The 7,862-nt window shown below is 45.9% G+C and overlaps 2 non-coding genes across 2 annotated transcripts; one reads left to right on the top strand and one right to left on the bottom strand.

The window, feature by feature from the left end:
• The first annotated feature begins 4,320 nt into the window (after nt 1-4,320).
• trnal-uaa (transfer RNA leucine (anticodon UAA)) lies at nt 4,321-4,402 on the top strand. Its single transcript has one exon. It is a non-coding gene; the product is annotated as a tRNA-Leu (tRNA).
• A 1,767-nt stretch (nt 4,403-6,169) lies between these two features.
• Nucleotides 6,170-6,251, bottom strand: trnal-uaa (transfer RNA leucine (anticodon UAA)). The gene has a single exon. It is a non-coding gene; the product is annotated as a tRNA-Leu (tRNA).
• Between the last annotated feature and the right edge of the window lie 1,611 nt (nt 6,252-7,862).

The following is a 7,862-nucleotide window of genomic DNA, read 5'->3' as shown; positions in this document are numbered from 1 at the left end:
TCATTCTCTGCTGTCGCCATTCCTTCATTTTACAGCATCATTAACGCCTCCATATTCTCCTTTGTTGTAGTTTATCTTCTATTGGATAAGGAATGTAACTTTAATTTCGAAAGGGTTACAATATTTTGAGGAAGAACCGGCTCCTTATATCACATCCAAGTGGCAGACGTATTATCCGTAGAGTGTGAGCCAAGTTTTCCAGTCTCCTGCCAGGTTCCAGAAAACCTCTCAGCAGCTCCATTCTCAAACTATCCCTGATCGTCAGGCTTTTCATAGAGTAGGAATGGGAAATGAGGGATATTGGCAAATAAAGGGTCAAAGAATATGATAAAGGGTGAGGTAGATACACAGAGATAAAGACAGAAAATTAGAGACTCATCTTGAGGGAGACCCTGAAAGAATCAGATCTCGGGTCGACATGGCTGCTAACTGGCAAAAAACAAATAGATTTTGATAACTATCCTCATTCGACCGATAAAACTGACCATTATCCCGGCATTGTGGTCTAGAAATGAAGAACTAATCTGGTTCTGTCGTTGTGAATCATTGTCTCTGGTTCTCCCCACAGATGTTGCCAGGACTATTCAGTTTGCACGTCAATTCTTGTTTTTGGTTCAGAATTCCAACATCTACATCTCTTGGTTTTCTGTTCAACTTTAAAACGGTTGGCACAAAACCGATGTTCTGCCAGCTTTGGAAAAGTGGTCAGAAATATTCTTACCACGATGTGTGTGCAGAACAAAGCACGCATTCCTTGACCGGGAATAGAACCCGTGTCACGGCGGTGAGATCGCCAAATGCTGGCTACTAGACGACAAGGGAAGGCAGAAGGCGGCCTTGCATTTATTCAGAATGAAAACACTTTTACCTTTTCATTTCTGATCAGTCTTGCTGCAGATTAGGTCCTCCTTGCCTTCTGCTTTCACAGAGTGGGAAGAGACCGTTCGGCCCTTCGTACATTGCAGCTCATCGGACATCCATGTATTCCAGTCCCAGTTTCTAGTTTTGGCTCAAAATATTATCCAAAAGCAACATTTAATTTGAATACACACTGATCCAATCACTGCAGCTCGAAAGAACCTAAGAAAATAGCAACTGACAACATGCAATTGGCTGAACTAACACGTTGCACTCGAGACATGCAGGATGTAAAACTACAATCGCCTGATTCAAAGTCAGATGTTTTATCTATTGCTTCACTAGCCGGATGCACACACGCACACGCTGGACACCTTTCCATATGTGATGTAAACATGGAGATCTGGGAAACAACATTCATAAGGTGATCAACCAGCAAAGATAATCCACTTTGTGTAACAGGGCCTTTCAATAGCAAAGCAAATACATTTGTCCTCAGGTACCTGCTTCTGTGTCGCCTGTTCTTCTGCTGGACGTCTCCAGCATTTTATTCACAGTCATTACGCTATCTTACGATGCACTCCACTGGAATGTACTTTCATACTTGGATTTAGTGTCACTTCCAGTAAAGGTCCTGAACAAATTCAGCGAGAATCCTCTGGTCATTTCCGACAAGGAATTTGGAATCAGACGATTTGAATCAAGGCTTTATTTGTGCCCCCCCCCCCCACCCATCACCGCAGATCAACGCCTCAAAACGAGCCGCTGTTAGTATCAAACTGTTCTGTACCTTCCTGCAGTAAATCAGGTTAGCACAGCTCCACTTTCTTCACATTGAAACCAGGGCGGCAATATGAATAGTTTGGAAACTTAGAGAGAGAAACATTGCTGCTGAAGAAGATGATGACGTGAAGATCATACACAGAGTCTGGACAGATCAGGTCACAAGTGTTACTGTCAGCTGCAGTAGGGTCACTGGTTCGGAGTCTGAGTTTGTAATGCCCAGACTGGGATACAATTCCCAGTCAGGAAATGAAGATATATTTCTGTTCTTGTGAATTATCTTATTGAAAACTAACTCCTGCTTCCTCACAGAACACAGACCCAGACCAACCCAGTGATTGTTTGCATCTATCTAGAAGGACAATAGCAACAGACACACGAGAGAACTGTAACCACAAATCACCCATCTCGGATCTCACCTTTCTGAGTTGGAAATATCTCGCTGCTCCGACAGTGCTTTTGGTTCTAGATCCTGGAATGGAATTGAATGGCGTCCTACGCCACGAATGAGTTTCGAACAGGGTGGTTAGATTCCCTATCGCTTGGAAACAGGCCCATCGGCCCCACACTATCCCTCCAGAGAGTAACCCACACAGACCCAATTCCTTTTGGCTAATGCACCAAACAATTTTGGCAATTATGCTTAGGAGGTCTACTCTCAAACTATCTCCGAATGTCAGACTTTTCACACAGCAGAAATGGAAAATAAGGGATATTGATAGACAGAGAGTGGGGGCATGTGGAAGAGAGTGAGGTTGATACGCAGAGGAAATGATAGACGAGTAGAGACGCGTATTGAGGGCGAGCCTGAAAATAGAAACTTTCCATTTAAAATGGGTGCTCACTGACAGAAAGGGGAATAAAAAAGAACAATTGAAGGCCAGCGTTTCACCAGCTCAAGGCAACGGAATAGAAACTCTCCATTTAAAATGGGTGCTCACTGACAGAAAGGGGAATAAAAAAGAACAATTGAAGGCCAGCGTTTCAGCAGCTCAAGGCAACGGAATCAGCATTACAACCAGAAAAGTCGGTTGACATTCAGAAAGTTGACATTTCGCGACTAATGTAATATTCTGATAAATATGCTGATTTGCTAAGTAAAACAGACAATTACTCTAGCATTAAAACAATAAAATGCATAACTTGTCTGGTTCTGTCAATCTGAAACATTAAACCTGTTTCTCTCCACAGATGCTGCCACGTTGGTACATGATGGGTATTGGGTGTTGTGTTCTGGGGAGTTTTGTCTGAGTGAGGCTGTCGGTTTATGTGTCTGTTGTAACCCAGTGTGTTCAGAGGAGTCTGACTGTCAGTTCCCAGCAATTTATTTTAATAAAGGGGAGTATGCTTTTCAAATTGCCTGGTGGAATATCCTCGTTGTGAACTTCGTGTGTGCCAGACATCTGGGAATGAAATCGGGGGGATATCCATTCTTGGCAAAGATATTGTGTGACAGTCCCGAATTGTCACGGACCAGCTGTCCCGAGTAGTAATCCGTCCAGACGGCAAGGTTTGGTGAGAACAGCACAATTGTAATATGACAGGGCTAACAGAAGGCAGAGAGAGAATTTCTAGAAGCAGGGCACTCATCCGCGGATTCCATCAATAAACAGATTCATCTGGACCCAGTCTGTAACCCCAAAAACCGGAAGGAGCGGGAATGAAACCAAATCAATTCCAACTGCCCCAGGACAGCAGCGCTTCACAACAGACTCTGCAGCCCTGAGGATGTCACCCAGAAATGTGAGGAAAATGCTGCAAACCATCTTCCCAGCTCCGCCAAACACGCTGCAGTATGTTTGGAAGCACGGTTTGGAATTGTCTCGCTGCCGTTTGTGTGAGCAGTACATGACATAGACGAATCGCACTCCCTCAAGGTCAGCATGCCAGTGTGTCTGGCAATGGTTCCGCCTTTTCTGTTTTGCTTCTGTTCCACGCTAAGAGCTGTCAGTTTTTGGATTCGCTGGAGTGCTGAGGGGGTAACACAATTTGTGTGGTATTTTTCTTCAGCCAAACTCCACTCTCCCGGAAAAATAGCCCAACGCGCTGAGTAACAAATAGCAAGCGTTTTTTTTTATCAAATGGTCTATTCAAGCTGGTGTCAGCTTTTGGAGCGTCTCAGAGTTGCCAAGCACGGAAACAGACCCTGCTATCTAACTTGCCACTGCTAAACAGATAACCGAAATTAATCTAACCAATATTTGCCAAAATTTGTCCCTTATCTCTCCGAACCCTTTCAGATGCCTTTGAAATGTTGTGAGCGCACCAGTCTCTGCCCCTAAATATGACAATTCATTCTGTACACACGGAAATGTCTGTGTTCAAAACAACTGTCCCTCACATCCCCTTTAAATGTTACTGTTCTCACATTAAACCAAAGTTATCTCGCATTGAACTCAAGTACTTTGTGAAAAATTACTCCCTGACTCTTTTCTCTGTCCGTCTCCCTCATGTCTTTATAAAATTCTGTAAGGCCATTCCTCAGCCCTGAAGCTCCAGGGAAAACTGCCGAAGCCAATTCAGCTTCGTGCTATTGTCCAAACAGTGCAAACCTTGCAAACCCTTTCAAATACTTTCGAAATTGTTCCACGTTCGTTACTGAATGCGCGATCTGTCAGTGCCTGAAGTGAAGCGATGCTGAAACGCTAGTAATGAGATTTTGGCGCTCTGCTCCTTTGTGGTAGCGTGGCCGAGTGGTCTAAGGCGCTGGATTTAAGCTCCAATCTCTAACGAGTCGTGGGTTCGAATCCCACCGCTACCAGCGGTTGCTCCACTGCAAACAGCTGAACAAAGCAGAACCTCTGTAGGCTGTCTGCGTTTTCGTTGTTGTGTTTGCCGGTGCTCAGGTCAACTGAGTCTGAAAACAGTGTGAGTCCTTGCTGTCGGACTCTCCTCAACCCCTCTGCTTTCGGACATCTGCATGGCCAGTTTCTGTGTATCAAATTGTCACTGCATTTGGCTGGAAGCTTGGTGGTTCGAGCCCGCCCTTAGCACCGAACCACAATTATTTCAGTCCAAGCATTGAGACCACAAGAACTCACCCGAGTCTGCAGCTGGATGTGGCCCCAATCTCTCCAAGGCCCCGCTGCCAACAGAAAGCGGCTACTGCAGCTTCAATCAGCGGCTTCCTGCTCAGCCCTGGGACACAGCACCTGGAAAATCCTTCCCCAGGAACGGCTCTTCCCGTGTGAAAGGGACAACCATTCCACTTTAAATTGGACACGGCTTCAGAGGATTGTTCCTGTTCGTGGAACGTTTCATAAACAAAACTCCTGTCTCGCAAATAAGGAGGGGGAAAAGTTGTTGGCAGGAAGAATAGAGAAAGTGTTGACTGTGAGGACTCTGTCTCGTCAGCAGATAGGCTTCCATCTTATGGGCAAGTGGAGACAGCTTTCACTCAGAAACCGAGGTGTGATCAAACACAGTCGGATCGACGTGTCCAAACCAACCCCTACACTGGGTTGCAATACTGCAAGGGGAGCAGAGAGCTGGATTTCTTTAAAGGAGGGAAAGGGCCCAGCGTGAGGCTGGAACCTACGGCCCTGAGATGAAGCATCTCATGCTCTACCGACTAAAGTAGCTGGGCCTGGCTCACGATTGATGAGTGTGTGATTTCATACTGAGCATATTTCACCCGGCATTGCAATTTGCAAGAATCCAGTTCATTCCTCCCAATCACAAATGTCATCATTCACACTTTCCATTTCTCAGCTATTATTCCTTCAGAACATTATTATCGATTTAACACTTGTCTCTGGATTTAAGACTCAATATAAATATTTTCATATTTTTATCCTCATCTTTATGTCTCCGGAGTGATTCCCAGTCTCTCTGGCAGACGGTAAATCAATTGGGAAATTCCCGAAGGAAACCCAATCATTCCAGTTTCGAGTGTAAGGAATCCTATCTGCTGACGAGACAGAGTCCTCACAGTCAACACTTTCTCTATTCTTCCTGCCAACAACTTTTCCCCCTCCTTATTTGCGAGACAGGAGTTTTGTTTATGAAACGTTCCAAGAACAGGAACAATCCTCTGAAGCCGTGTCCAATTTAAAGTGGAATGGTTGTCCCTTTCACACGGGAAGAGCCGTTCCTGGGGAAGGATTTTCCATGTGCTGTGTCCCAGGGCTGAGCAGGAAGCCGCTGATTGAAGCTGCAGTAGCCGCTTTCTGTTGGCAGCGGGGGCTTGGAGAGATTGGGGCCACATCCAGCTGCAGACTCGGGTGGGTTCTTGTGGTTGCAGTGTCGGGATATGGTTGGTCTCAATGCTTGAACTGAAATTGTTGATGCTCGGTGGTAAGGTCGGGCTCGAACCACCAAACTTTCAGACAAATGCAGTGACTATTTGAGACACAGAAACTGGCCGCGAGTATGTCTGAAAGCAGAGGTCTTGAGGAGGGTCCGACAACAAGGACTCACACTGTTTTCCAAGTCAGCCTGGATCAGAGGCCTGGGCAGCTACAGCCAAAACGACGAAAACACATATGCTCCCTATGTTCTATTGCCTGCAGCAGAACAGCGCCCAACTTGGTAGCGGTGGGATTCGAACCCACGACTCGATAGAGACTGGAGCTTAAATCCAGCGCCTTAGACCACTCGGCCACGCTACCGCAAGGAGACAAGCTTCCAAAATTGTCATTACTAGTGTTTCAGCATCGCTTCCCTTCAGGCACGAACAGATCGCGCATTCAGTAACGAACGTGGAACAATTTCGAAAGTATTTGAAAGGGTTTGCAAGGTTTGCACTGTTTGGACAATAGCACGATGCTGAATAGACTTCGACAGTTTTCCCTGGAGCTTCAGGGCAGAGGAATGGCCTTACAGAATTTTAAAGTCAGGAGGCAGACGGACAGAGAAAAGAGTCAGGGAGTAATTTTTCACAAGGCACATGAGTTCAAAGCGAGATAACATTGGTTTAATGTGAGAACAGTAATATTTAAAGGGAATGTGAGGGACACTTGTTTTGAAAACAGACATTTCCGTGTGTACAGAATGAATTGTCATATTTAGTGTCAGAGACTGGTGCGCTCACAACATTTCAAAGGCATCTGAAAGGGTTCGGAGAGATAAGGGACAAATTTTGGCAAATATTGGTTAGATTAATTTCGGTTATTTGTTTAGCAGTGGCAAGTTAGATAGCAGGGTCTGTTTCCGTGCTTGGCAACTCTGAGACGCTCCAGAAGCTGACACCAGCTGGAATAGGCCATTTGATAAAAAAAAAACGCATGCTGTTTGTTACTCAGCGCGTTTGGCGATATTTCCTGGAGGGTGGAGTTTGGCCTGAAGAAAAATACCACACAAATTGTGTGACCCCCTCAGCACTCCAGCGAATCCAAATACTGACAGCTCTTAGCGTGGAACAGAAGCAAAACAGAAAAGGCGGACCCATTCCCAGACACACTGACATGCTGACTTTGAGGGAGTGCGAGTCATCCATGTCATGTACTGCTCACACAAATGGCAGCGAGACAATTCCAAACCGTGCTTCCAAACATACTGCAGCTTTAATGCATTGTCAAGTCCCAGAAAGTGCTCAAGTAACATCCAACAAACCAGAACAACAATGAACCATGAGAAGTGAAGATGATCAATTCCATTCTTGATTAAATTGGGTCAACAATGCGCTGGTCCCTCCATCTGATGGAGAGGACCAATCCCCAGCCTCCCTGACCAGGACAGGAATGAAGGAAACCAGAGAGCTAGAACAACGTTTCACACCGTGATTGCCCACCGTTTCACCACAGCAACAAAAACCGGCGAGCAGATTCAGTGTAGGATCTGGTTTCACATCAGCAATGAAATATCAATCCCCACTCACTTTCAGGGAAAACGGTGCCCACCGTAAATTGTCTGGAATATGAATCCCCAGCGCAGTCTGTTTGGGCCCCGGGTTATACTGCTGTACAGACTTTCATATGGACAAAGTCCTTTTCAAAGGGAGTGTTTGTGGATGTCCATACGACACTGGCAGCTGTTGCCCTCACTCTCACTGCCGTTCCTGTCCGTGTACGGGTTGGCATCCTCACCTTGGTCCTGGGGGTTCAGGGTACAATACTCTGCTGGAGAAAACCGGAGTGTTCTGGAGCAGAAAGATGTGGAGCTCGTGTGCCTCCTGGAATTGCCGTGCCCCAGTGATTAAGGAGATGGGTTAGTAATCCATTAATGTGTCCCCATGCAGGGTCGAAACCTGCCGACTACATCTTGAACGACCCCCTGCAGGG

Source organism: Chiloscyllium punctatum, unplaced genomic scaffold, assembly GCF_047496795.1.
Source record: "Chiloscyllium punctatum isolate Juve2018m unplaced genomic scaffold, sChiPun1.3 scaffold_133, whole genome shotgun sequence".
Classification (NCBI taxonomy): domain Eukaryota; kingdom Metazoa; phylum Chordata; class Chondrichthyes; order Orectolobiformes; family Hemiscylliidae; genus Chiloscyllium; species Chiloscyllium punctatum.
This window is presented reverse-complemented; position numbering and strand designations above follow the sequence as displayed.